Source organism: Lissotriton vulgaris, chromosome 3_1 (assembly GCF_964263255.1).
Source record: "Lissotriton vulgaris chromosome 3_1, aLisVul1.2, whole genome shotgun sequence".
NCBI lineage: Eukaryota > Metazoa > Chordata > Amphibia > Caudata > Salamandridae > Lissotriton > Lissotriton vulgaris.
Genome location: NC_141689.1, coordinates 507,030,107 through 507,043,950, shown reverse-complemented (window position 1 = coordinate 507,043,950; position 13,844 = coordinate 507,030,107). Strand labels below are relative to the sequence as shown.

Genomic DNA, 13,844 nt, shown 5'->3' with positions numbered 1-13,844 from the left:
ATCTGAATGCCTTCTTGATGGAACCAAAGTAAACAAGCATTGAAAATGCAATAGATCTCACCCTCGTTTAAGTTAAAGCCATTCTGTTTGTAATGAGGTGGCTTTTTAGCTTTGCTTTTATTAGTGTTTTTTCAACTTTCATGTAAATAACATGCATCTGTATGCATATAAGTATATGTATGCATGCATTTATGTTTGTATTTATATAGATATGCAGATGATATATGTTTATATATGTATGTATATATATATATATATATTCACTGAAAAAACCATAGGCTATAGACCATATATAGTTAGGAATTAGCATTTACAAAACCTTGAAAATTCACTGAAAAAACCATAGGTTATAGACCATATATAGTTAGGAATTAGCATTTACAAAACCTTGAAAATTCACTGAAAAAACCATAGGTTATAGACCATATATAGTTAGGAATTCGCATTTACAAAACCTTATTTTACTCACACAAAACCATTGAAATTCCATATATAGTTAGTTGCACTAACTATATATCGCGCACCCGCAATCCACTGCTGATGATGTCACATATTACATCATTCATGACATGGTCAGTGACATCACTGATGACATCACTGATGACATCTCAAATGACATCACTGATGACATCTCAAATGACATCACTGATGACATCACTGATGACATCCCATTTGACATTACTGATCACATCACTGATGATATCATTCATGTGATAATACGATGAACCTCTTCAGACTCTAATATAACCTTAGATACAATCAGTGTAAACAGACACTCACAGACTGTCACTCATCCATGGAGTTACTCACACACCTAGTCAGTCATGCAAAGAATCAATCACACCTCCATTTCCTCAACTATACAGTTATACAAACTTTACTTATTCAAACATATACTAACACATATTTACTCTCTTATACAATCCCTGATACAAGTTCACAATGATCCATACAGCCACTCACACATTCACTGGCTCTTATGCACAGTTATTTATATATGTCAACTCTCACATGTACTGTGTTTTACATATGTACTTACTTTGACATGTAGCACTGAGATATCCATTCACTCACCAATACACTCATGCACACAGTCAACCGCCCATACAGCTGTTTCCACATGCACTTTTGAAACCATACATCTAGTGAATCAACTGCTCACACATCTATGCACAGAGTCATACACCTCTCAGCCACCCACACACACACTCAGTCTCCCATACAAATACTTGGGCAACCAATCAATAACCCATATAGTTACTCATATAGCTACTTATCAACACATGCAACAGTTTACAGAACAACAGACATAATGATGCACAAATTAAGACAGTTTAGTCACTAACCCATGCACTCAGTGAGACACATTTAATCACTCACTCATACAGTCAGTCATGCACCTACTAAATCCTTCATCCAGACACTTATACATCCACTCATTCTTCAATATGTAAGACATATTTTAACTTTACAGAAACATACAGTCACTGGATGTTGTCATCAGTGATGTCATCAGTGATGTCATTTGAGATGTCATCATTGATGTCATCAGTGATGTCACTGACCATGTCATGAATGATGTAATATGTGACATCATCAGCAGTGGATTGCGGGTGCGCGATATATAGTTAGTGCAACTAACTATATATGGAATTTCAATGGTTTTGTGTGAGTAAAATAAGGTTTTGTAAATGCGAATTCCTAACTATATATGGTCTATAACCTATGGTTTTTTCAGTGAATTTTCAAGGTTTTGTAAATGCTAATTCCTAACTATATATGGTCTATAACCTATGGTTTTTTCAGTGAATATATATATATTTCAATGAAGGGTGACTTACCGTCTGTTCCATTTAAAGATGTTCTTTGTCAATGTGTTTATATATTTTATTTACTGTATTGAATGACCCACTTTGCCACATATATTTTTTTTATTTCAATGAAGAGTGACTTACCTTCTGTTCTATTTAAAAATTTCTATACATCACTTCATTCAATTTAAAATAAATCACATTTATCCAAAGTACTCACTTACATTTATTTTGTGTTCCTTGTATTATCTTTCATAAGATTCACTATGCAAAATGCACCTACTCCCACATTTTTCTTGTCCACCCCTGGTGAACCTACTATACCCTGGTTGAAATGGAAAAAGGTATTTAATCATTATGCCCGTGTGTGTGGAACATCTCTCAGTGCTGAGAGGAAAACTTCTCTTTTGATGCATTGCTTAGGACCAGAGGGACAAGAAGTTTTTGAACACCTTCCCGATTTATCAGATAGTGACTCAACAGGTCTCAATGAATTTGAAGTCTCAATAAAGAAACTGGATTTACACTATTTACCCAAACTAAGTACGGTTCTTGAAAGATACCAATTTGGAAGGTGCATGCAAAAAAGCGAAGAAACCGTTGAACAGCACAGTACAGAACTACGTAAACTAGCTTCAACATGTAGCTTTGGCGCTTCTCTGGAAGAACGTCTCAGAGACCAGATGATGTTGGGATGTAGCATTGATAAAGCTAGAGACAACTTATGGCAGAACTATAATCCCTCTTTACATGAGGTAGTCACTACTGCAAAGATGTATGAACATTCGAAAGTTTGTCTTCAAACAATTCAAAAAGATAAAGATTCTTCTCTTGAAAAAGGACATAACTCAGTAATGAAAGTGGATAGTGATAAAGATAAAAATAAACATGACGCAACTAAGTTTAAAGGGCAAGGTGTCTCGGACACTAGTTCAAAGAGTTTTCAACCAGTTAGACATGATTCTCAATCTAGTGGTTCGAAAAATGTTCAATTAAAATGTTTCAGGTGTGGCAACTCAGGACACGCAGCTAACTTTAAGGACTGTCCTGGATGGAAGGTCACATGTAATTTGTATGGTCGTAAAGGTCACTTTACAAGATGTTGCAGGTCATGAAAAGATCAAAAGAAAATTAGGGAAGTATATGTGTTGGAGATTTACCTTGGGGAAAAATAAATTTGCCAAATTAAAGGTTCTGAAGGACCCATAGATGTTGTTCTTTTAAATGATGCACCAGTCAAAATGCTAATTGACTCTGGGGCAAAAGTGACTTTAATTCCCCCCCCCAAAAAAAATTTGATCAGTATTTGTTGGGTAAGGTCACTTTAATGAAGCCTGATATAAGACCTAGGGGTTACAGTGGAGAAATCATTGATCTTCTTGGTTGGTTCTGGGGAACAATTGATTTTAAAGGAAGGATTGTGCCTGGGAAAATATATATTTCTATGAAGGGTGACTCACTTTTGAGTTAGTTCCATCAACGTGATCTATATGTTTTACTGGACCCCAATCAAAATCCATCTGTGTGTCTAAAATAATTACCTTCTGTCTGTCATGTTGCGACAGGGTATAGAGATTGGGTAAAAGAGTTCCCTGATGTTTAAAAAAAAAATTAGGCTGTCTTAAGCATTACATGCATGAGATAAAGATCAAACCAGGTTCACTACCTAAGGTAGCAAAAGTTCATAATGTTCCCCTATTAGCCAAAGAGAGTATGAAGGCTGAACTGGACAAACTAATGGTCAATGGGATAATAGTAGAAGTTGAAGCAATGGAGTGGATTTCTTCCATAGTCATGGCCCGCAAGGCCAACGGCGAGGCCAAGCTTTGTGTTGACTTGAGGGAACTAAAGGTATGCACCTGTTACAACGCATTTTTTACTCCGCACTACCATTACAACGCGACTTTTACAACGCATACCATTACAACGCATTGCGCTGGGGGGCGCTCTAGGATAGGGAATAAGTATAATTTACTATCCAACACCTTCCCTAGGGTCCACGGGGACTGGAGTTAGAATAGTAAATTATACTTACCACTATCCAGCACCCCAAAGCGCTATGCGTTGTAATGGTATGCGTTGTAATGGTCGCGTTGTAATGGTAGGTAGTTGTAACGGTATGCGGAGTAACGTCATACATCCGAACTAAATAAAGCTGTCATTACAGATCATTATCCATTGCCAAATATTAGTGAGATGTTGTGTTCTCTTGGAGGGAGGAAGCATTTTTCATCTCTTGATCTCTCTTCGGCCTATCATCAGGTCAGATTACAACCCTTCCTCTCAAAATTTGACTACATTTATCACGCCCTATGGCACATTTAAATTTTTGAGAATGCCCTTTGGATTAATTTCTGCCGCTTCGGTGTTTCAAAGGGTTATAGAACGTGTTTTGAAGGACATCGACGGGATAAAAATTTACCAAGATGATGTCCTTGTCTTTGGGGTGAATTCTGAAGAACATGATGGTATACTGAGGGCAGTCTTAACAAAATTGAGGGAAGCTGGTTTAACTTTACGAGCTGATAAATGCAAATTTGATGTTCCTGAAATGGAATATTTAGGTCATTTGGTTTCAGGAAATGGAATTAAACCAAACGCCTCCTTAGTAGATACAATTTGTAAACTCAGGACTCCTCAGAACAAAGAAGAACTTGTAAAGTTCTTGGGTAGGGCCAAATTTTATCATAGGTTTGAGCCAAATTTTGCAGGGGTGACTAGACACCTACGTGACCTTTTGAAAAAAGGTTGTGACTTCATATGGGCAAATGTTTGTAATGAAGAATTTGAAAATCTGAAGAAGTGTCTCAATCATGCTCAAGATCTTGCGGGTTTTGACCCAAAAAAGGATTCCTATTTAATGACTGATGCAAGCTCCAAAGAATTGGGCGTAGTTCTTTTTCAAAAATCAGGGGACAAAGAGAATGTGGTATTGTTTATGTCCAGGCCTTTGAGAGGAGCAGAGTATAACTACTCTGTTGTAGAAAGGGAAGCTCTTGCCATCTATTGGTCCATTCGAAAACTACGCAAATTTCTTTGGGCAAACAAGTTCCAAGTTCTAACAGACGATCAACCCTTGAATGAAATTTTTGCGAAAAAAGGAATTGATTTTGTATCTAATCGAATACGTAAATGGGTTGTTGCTCTGCAGGAATTTGACTTTGTAGTTTTCTATCTCCCAGGGGTATCTAACACTATTGCAGATTATTTATCAAGACTATGTACTGAACGTGAAGACATTTTTGAATGTGATCAGTTTGGTGGTGAAGAATTTGAAGAAGAGATTGATGTTTGCTTGGTAAGTGATGGTATTGTATCTGAGGATGATTGGAAAAAGGCTTTAGTTGAAGATGAACTTCTACTGAAAGTAATCAAAATGATATCAGAGGGTTGGTGTGAAAAAAAATTGTGATGATGAGTTGATTGGTTTTTGGCAGGTCAAGAATGATTTGTCATTTGTGGATGGTGTTCTTTTAACACCATCGACGCTTATGGTTTTCCCCCCCTGTGCTGAAAATCTGTAATTCCTACTAATCATGACGAGCTCAGCTCGGCATGAGTGTACGAGAGGTGTACCTCATGACGAGCTGAGCTCGTCATGAGCGTCAAAGGTGTTAAGAGGTAGCAGATTAATTCCTCCACGCAGTTTATGGGATAAATTACTGAAGAGTGCTCATGCAAGTCATATGGGTATAGTTAAAACCAAGGAAAGGTTAAGAGAGGCATATTGGTGGCCTGCTATGCATGTCTGTATTGAAAGGGAAGTCAGAAGTTGTTCAGAATGTGCTTGCAGTGATAGAGTCTTGAAGTGTAGAATGCAACCCATGGCTTTTGATAGAGCAGTCCAATGGTCCCTGGCTGGACATTGCTATTGATATTCTAGGGTCGATTAAATTAAAGTCACGTGATACATATGTTCTAGTTTGTTTGGATATGTACTCACGATGGCCTGAGATTAAAGTGGTAAATTCAATTGAGTCTTCTATTGTAATTGAATTTCTGGATAGTCTGTTTGAAATGGAAGGTTTTCCTATGACCTTACTTTCTGAAAATGATGTACAGTTCACCTCTCTTGTTGTTGAAGAGTATTTAGCCTCCAGGGGAATCAAACACAAGAAGGTGGCTCTTTATCATCCTGAGAGCAATGGAGTTGTCGAAAGGTTTGTGAAAGTCTTGAAAGAAGCTGTACAACAAGCTGTTGCAAGTGGTACTGACCGGGAGTTAGCAATGTTGAAAAAAGTTAGGGATTACAGATTCACTCCTCACTCCTCTACGGGTGTTTCACCTTTTCGCTTGTTCGAGAAAAGACTAGCTAATATTGAGGTTTATCCTTCATGGGTCTCTACGAAGAGGTTGTTAGTAGATGTGAATGCTGATAGTGTGACAGGATGGAAAGAAAAGGAGTCTCTAATAAAGGAAAAAAGGAAGAAATGGTATGATCAAAGGAAAGCTGTTAAGCACACACACGTCTCTGTGGGAGACTGGGTTAAAATAAAATCGCCTCGTTTGGGGAAATCCAAGTCAAAATTTAGCATTCCCTATAGGGTAATCAAAGTTTTTAAGAATGCTGTGAAAATTAGCAATCATAAGTTCTGGAATGTAAACAGGGTAGCAAAGTGTCAACCCCGTGAAATAACAAGAGATTCTGATCTGATTTCAACTCAAGAAAATGTTAGACCTTGTAGGGTTATTCAGCGTCCTACTAGATTCAAAGACTCTGTTTAATTCTGTTTTGTGTTTCTGAGCTGATTTCAACCAAAAGAAAGATGTTAGATCTCACTAGACTTTGTTTAATTTTTGTTTTGATTCATTGTACATATTTTTCTCAAAGTTGTACTTAATGTTGTTTTCTCTCTTCATTGTAAAGAAGGGAGGTGATGTAGTGTTCTTGTATTAGAACAAGAACTTTCTCACTGTTGCTAGGATGTTTGAAGTAGAATGTGGAATGTCATGTGGAGTAGAATGTAAGCAACATGTCATCTGGCAGTTGCAGGAGTTGATGCTGGATGGGGTCGCTAGTTCTGGATCTTAATAAACCTTACATGGTTTTATCTACAATGCTGTGTCTTCATTTCATCTAAGAAGTTGCATTTTCACACCATCTCTGCGCTAGCGATATTATCATGGTGCGGAGATTGAGTTGCTTGGTACATTCTCCTAAATCTTTTGCAGGGGAATATGTAGTAATTCATTTATTAAACAGCTCGTGGGCTGTTGTTCTCTTAGATCAATGCCGGTGTGGGACTGTGCAAGATGGAAATATACTTCTGCTACCCCTGGTCTATTTCTGCAGACCTTTTATCTCACTCAGGGATGGTGACACGACAGGACAGGGTTGACTAGCCTATTGTTACAGGAATCTCTGGCTCTGTGTAGTGCCTTGCCTCCTTTGGTTCCTAACCTTGTTTTAAGTAACTGTTTTAAGCCACTGACCAATCTGGATACACAGGACTGACTCAGTGTCGTATCATCCGAACCCTCACCCCTCACTCTCCCAGTTTTGCCCGAATCCCCCTCCACTGACCCAAACTTACTTAAGGTTTTGAGTTGGAACATAGCTGGCACCAGAGGGAAGTTGGGGACAAGGAGTGTACTGACTTTCTATGTCTGAATGAAAGTATATGTCTTTAAGAGATGTGGCTTATGGAGGGTGCTCTCATTCTCAATGGCTTTGCCTCATTTTGTTCTCCTGCCATGCCCTCAAACCATAGGGCCAAAGGCAGGCTTGCCACCTTAATCAGAATCTGGCTCATATGTAAACTGGAGATAGTTGACTCACCCTTACACTCCATTTCAGGCACACTTTTGACCTTCTTCAGCAAACTGAGGGTCAGGTTTTTCTTTTATTCATTATATTTAAGCCTCTTCCTGTCTTTTCGCCTCTTTAATCTACTTTAAGGTAATGATGCACCCTTTGAGTGACTATAATCCCCTGCTGGCCTCATTCATATGGTATGTGTCCGAGGACAGCTTGTCTTTGTGGGTGACCGACAAGAACATCCTCTCTGATCCCAGTATGGGTTTCGGGCTAGACGGGACACCGTGGCTCAGATGCTGAACCTATTTATGTTGACTGCTAAATACACTGGAGCAAGGAAAGGGGGATCCATTTGGCCTTCCTGGATCAAAGGTCAGCCTTTGACTGCCTCAACAGAGCTAAGCTCTGGGCGGCGCTTAGGTCCATGGGATTCAAACGGGCCCTGCTCTCCTTTTACAGTCTCTACATGATGGGCTTTCCGCATCGGTTAGATATAGTCCAGAGGGGGAATGACTGCCCCTAGAGCTGAAGAGAGAGGTGTGCCAGGGGTGCATCCTGGCCCCCTTTCTCTTCACTCTTGACATCAATAGTCTAGACATGGCCATGTTGGATCCAGGAGTGGATGTCCTGAGGGTAGGCGGTCACGCCGCCTGTCTGTTCTTTTATATGTGGACAATGCCATCCTCATGTCTCGAACAGCTAAGGGTCTGCAGTGGCTGTTAAAATCTTTTTGGCATTTATATGTATGGGCTCGATCTTACTACTAATTTCCATTAAATCCCATATAATGCTGGTGGGACCTAGGAACACTAGATCCAAAAGTTACTTGGTCAATGGTCACCTATTTCCTGGGTTGAGCACTTTCCGTATTTAGGGATCCTTTTGGATTCCAGATTCTCTTGGCAACCCTTTATGAAGAAAAATACCATGAGGTTTAAAGTGGCAATTAATGTTGGTTGGTCTTTGGACAAGGCACATGGGTCATAACAATGTAGAAGTGCAGCTTAAAGTTTTAAAGGCCAAGTGTGTCTCGCTGGTCAGATATGGCTGTAAAATTCAGGGTTACATGTCTTACCCTCAGCTTCAGTTTGCAGAAAAAGCTTTTTTGAGATGTCTTCTCAAAGTTCCTGTAAGCATCCCCTCCGAGATGCTTCAAGGGAAGTAGGATCAGGGTACATAACTGATGTTATTGCCCTGTTATTTTAGAGTTGTCAGTCTGGTTGAAAGTGTATTTGTCTCTTAATAGGTACATCATTTGCGTCTGTGTGACTCTGAATGGTTTGAGGCGCATTCCCCTTTTAGCTTATGTAAGGAGAACTGGTATGCTGAGCATTCCCCTTTTAGCTTATGTAAGGAGAACTTTTAATTCTCTGGGCCATCTTGAGTTGTTTACTCATCCGTAGGGTATAGTTAGGAGGGATATTCCATGGCTTAAACAGACTAGTTAGGAGGGATATTCCATGGCTTAAACAGGCATTTGATGAAAGAGCTGCTGCGAACGCAAGGTAGTGGCTCTTCACAAACGCTCCATGCGTCATTTTATTATGGTGAAAACTGTACTAGGAAAGGAGCCCTATTTGCGCTGAAGATGTTTAATTATCATTGAAGACACCTGACATATTTTAGGTTTAATATGTTTTATCAACTTCTGTTACATAACGGGTCCTGGTGCAAAGTCTCACATCTTCCGCCTTGCCATTGTAGTGATGTTTCTCTCCCCGACTCTCTCCATATTTTTATGATATGCCCTAGATTCAACCATCTGAAGTTTAAATTTATCAGCCCATTCCTCTTGCCAATTAATTTTAATCAAGTTAGGCTAGCCTATCTCTTTCTGTAAATGTTAAAACCACCTACCATTAGATTTTTATGTAACTCGTTTTTTTTCTGGGGTTATTAATGGGAAGTTAGCATCTGTTCTCTTTTTAAACAAGTGTTTTTTCCTTTTTAGCTGGTTTTATGCAGTGATCTTTTTGCCGGTCATAGAAGCTCTGTTTCCTTCATTTATTTTTTTATTTGTAATAGAGGTATGCAAGTGCTAATGACTCCTGTGTTATGTATTTTTGGCGTTTTTTATGTACACTTTTGTGGTTTCATGAAAAATTGAATACAGTTTTACTACTACTACTGCGTAAGGTAAAAATATTTCTTTTTGCGCTTTTATCTGTGATAATATTTATTTCATTTTTTTTTGCATATCAATAATGCTGTTATATGACAGCTTCAGAGCACAAATAAAAATATAACATAATCGCAAAGTAATGTAAGATGGCGGGTTGAAGACGCCACAGAGCGGTAGCGTTGTTGGAGACTCCCTGCTCCCCTACTATTAATGAAGGAGAATATTGGAAAACTAATCGGGGAATTTAACTTAGAACCTGGAAACGAATAATTGAATTCACCTACCCCATTTGATAGGCTGCTGAATGCTGCGTTTCTGCCAAGGTCGGTACGGTTGAAGGCTGCTGGCCGCTCGACTTCCGAGGACACCACAGTCTTTTAGATCGTGGCTCGGCTGCTCTGGTCTTTCGCCGTCAGCCGCTTCCTCAGCTGTTCCGAGTGCCTCGAGTTTCCAACGACCGGCGAGGTGCGGATTCCCTCGATAACGCTCACTATGGCACCCAAAAATGCTCCTCGATCAACTTGGACTGGAAGGGGTGCCCCGTCGGAGATCCTAGCTTCTATAGACGGGAGAGACATCGCACCTGGAACAGCAGCGGCAGCGGCCGAGGGTTTCGCTCATTTTCGCACCGCTAGCAGTCAGAGAGAAGCCTGACCCTCAGCTGGGTAAGCAACTACTCTGCGCCCCACTGTTTTCCGTTTCAGACAAAATCTTGAATGCTAAGGGTAGCGCTGGGAACAACATGTGCGCTGGAAATACTGTTGCCCTTTTTAAGAACAATTGCAATGATGTTGTGCAATCTCCTAATGCAGATGGAGCTCATAATAACATGATTAATAAGGTTAATACTGTTAAGCTGGCTTAACTGTCTGGGTTTAGCCCAAACCCTGATTCAACATCCAAAGGGCTGCCCAGTAGTAGCAACGACCTTAATCTGCATGTTGAGAAAGATTTAGAGACTATTGATGGAGCAACGATATGTAATCTTGGCACTTCTGAAAATACAACTAGACCGTCCGATTATGCTAAACCAGTGTCCATACTCTCACAAGGGGTCGATCAAGCAGAGACTTTTATAGACTCTAATTTAAACCCAGAGGCGTTTAGCTTGATTCTTTCTGCTGATTCTGAGACAGTTAAATTGGCAGGGGGTGCTGTGGCTAAAAAGGTGTAGGATGTCGTGGATTGTATGATGAATAGCGCCGCTGCCATAACCAATGGGGACGAGGATTGTTCAAATGATGATTACGAAGAGCTGGTAGAAGAAGATGACTTAACAAGCTCCCCCGCAGATGTGGTCAAACAATTAGGGGGCAAAAGGGGGAAATATAAAGCGAAGAATAAATTAAAGAAAGGGAAGAACTCTAATGCTGCTATTCTCTCCATTTCAACTTCTACCTCGAATTCACGAGGGAAGCCGATCAGCAATGAGAGCCATTTCCGAAAGTGGATTCAGGCAAAGGGGGGGGCGGGGGGGGGGGGGGGTTAAGAACATGGTACTACGTTTATCAGGCACCAGCCCCACTGAGGGGGAACATCCGAAAAAGACTGCTCTATAACTGTTGGTTATAACCTACTCCCACCCATTCTACCGGCACCTTCTTTAACACCTTCTTTAACACAGACAAGTCCTAAATCTACTCCACCAGCCGAGACTGAAACCCTATCGGAATCCAGCAGCGCTACAATAATAACAACAGCAAAAACAGTCACTACAATTGAAACAGGTCATGCCACTCTGTCCATAATCTCAACTGTTGCAGTAGTAGATAATGATGATAATGTAGTTAGCATCACTGACACTGACATGCCGGCTTCAACTGCTACAGAAAACGTAGAGGATAACCTCTCCCCACTTAATCTGATCTTAAAGACTTTAACGGATCGCCGACAGGAAGTACAACAGCACTTCCTACAGTTGAGGAAGAATAATAGTAAGATGCAAAATTCCCTATCAAAAGTGACCAACAAGCTTGGAGGGTGTCTGAGAACTATCTGCTCGCACAGAGGTTTTAACTCATCAACATGATATGCAGATTGTGAATTTACAGAATAAGTTAGAAGACATGGAGAATCGCCAATGGAGGCAAAATCTTAGACTTTTTGGCATACCTGAAGGATCAGACCCACGGGCTTATATTGTCAAATAATTTCAGAAGGCCTTTCCAGATTTGACAGACTGGGACTTGGACTCACAGCTTCAAAGAGTACATAGACTACCAATAACTCATAGAAATAGAGAGAGCAAATTTCCCCGTCGTTTTCTGATTTATTTTGGGAATTTTTTACTCAGGCTAGCTGTATCTTTCAAAGCTAGTCCTAATTCCCCTGTTACAACAGAGAATCTTACTTTTTTTGTTAGATCTGATCTGAGTAAGGCCACAATGGAAAAACGGTGGAAACTGCGCCAGCTTATTGATCCTTTTAAATCACTGGGGGGACAGGCGTTCCTCCAGGAACCGGCCCGTCTCAAAGTAGGTAAGGGTGGCCACACTTACTCTTTCACTGATTTCAGGGAAGCTGAGTTAGCACTTTCTAAATTTGGTTAAAGAGCATTAATGGAAAAAGAATACCAATCCCGTATCAAAAATTATGGTGTTTACTTGAAATTGGATGTTAGTATATTGGAAATCTGTTTTTTGAATTTGGCTAGGAGCCCTTAGTTAATGTGGGCTCGCACGGTATCACTGTTTCGGGGATTCTGCTTGTCTTCTTATTGTTTTCTTATTAATATTCATTTTTTCTTCTTTTTCTCCGTTACCCTTTACCTTGTTCATAGTTCTCTGACTAGAATAAATTACAATTGATTGAAGTTACTAGAGAAACTTTCTTTTTTTTTTCATGCTCTCCTTTTTGTCCTTTTTTTTTCTTTTTCTTGTTAATAGGGGACTGTAGGGGGCGGACTCCGATGCGGCCTATCTGTAAGGCTGCCCTACCAGCGGCTGTAGGAAATAGAGGGGTGTTTTTCCTAAGGGACAAGTGAGTGGGGGGTAGGATGGTTGGTAGGAGGGGTGGTTGGTCTTTTGGGGGTAAAAATGTTAAAAATGACAACACGAGAAAGAGTACTTCTGAAGATGATTATGGTGAAATATTCATATTTTGGTTCAGAACAGAGGGGTCCAACTCATCTATAAAATGGATCGATTAAGATGTCTAGCCTGGAATATCGCAGGCCTTAACAGCAAGAACAAGAGGCGCTTAGTCCAGGAAGAGCTTGAAATGTATAACCCTCATTTAGTGTTACTATCAGAAACTCACATTGGTTATAAAGACAGGAAATTGCTTGGGCAATAAGGTTATGAGTTAATAGCCTGCTCTACATTAAATGCCTCTATTAGAGGGGTCGCTATTTTAAAACATAAGCAATTAAGATTAGAAACTACCAAAATTGCTGTTGATAAGGGGGGAAGATGGGCAATCGTTCAAATAGACTTGGAAAATTGTAAATATGTATTTTGTGTTGTGTATGGACCCAATATTGATGATCCTTTTATTTTTGATTGGTTAAATGTCGAATTGTTGGGTTGGGAAGGAGAACTTATAATCATGAGGGACTTTAATTGTGTGATGAACTATGAGTTGGATACTACCAGGCGGGGTGCCTTTCAACGGATGCCAAGACACGAGCTGCTATATTGGAACTAAGCCGCCTACATAATATAAAGGATGCCTGGCGAACTATACATTCTAATTTAGCAGGGTACACTTATTATTCTGCACCTCATACACTATGCTCACGTATAGATATGGCCTGGGTCTCAGAGAAGATCTTAGATTCTAGTACTATAGAGATATGTCCAAGGGCCACATCAGATCATAATCCTATCCTTCTTGTTTTTAACATTTCGTCAAGGAAACAGGGTCCAAGGCTATTTTCATTTCCTAGATATTTACTATTAGAATCATTATTTATCTCACAACTTCAAAGAACATATTACTGAATTTATAAAAATTAACCTCAATTCTACTTCACCTATTTTTGTTTGGGATGCCTGTAAGGCTCGGCACTCGGTATTACCCTGTTGGATGCCGAGAAGGCATTCGACAGGGTAGCCTGGGCGTATTTTTGGGACTTGCTTTCACTGAAGGGCTTTGGTCCTCAGATGATTCTAGCGTTAAAAGCTCTTTATATTTTTCCAACGTCATGTATTAA

The 13,844-nt window shown here is 39.9% G+C and overlaps 1 protein-coding gene across 1 annotated transcript in view; it reads right to left on the bottom strand.

Moving 5' to 3' along the window:
- The window catches only part of WDR41 (WD repeat domain 41), a 624,116-nt gene that overhangs the window by 491,854 nt on the left and 118,418 nt on the right, over positions 1 to 13,844 (bottom strand). The gene's annotated exons all lie outside the window — the stretch shown is intronic.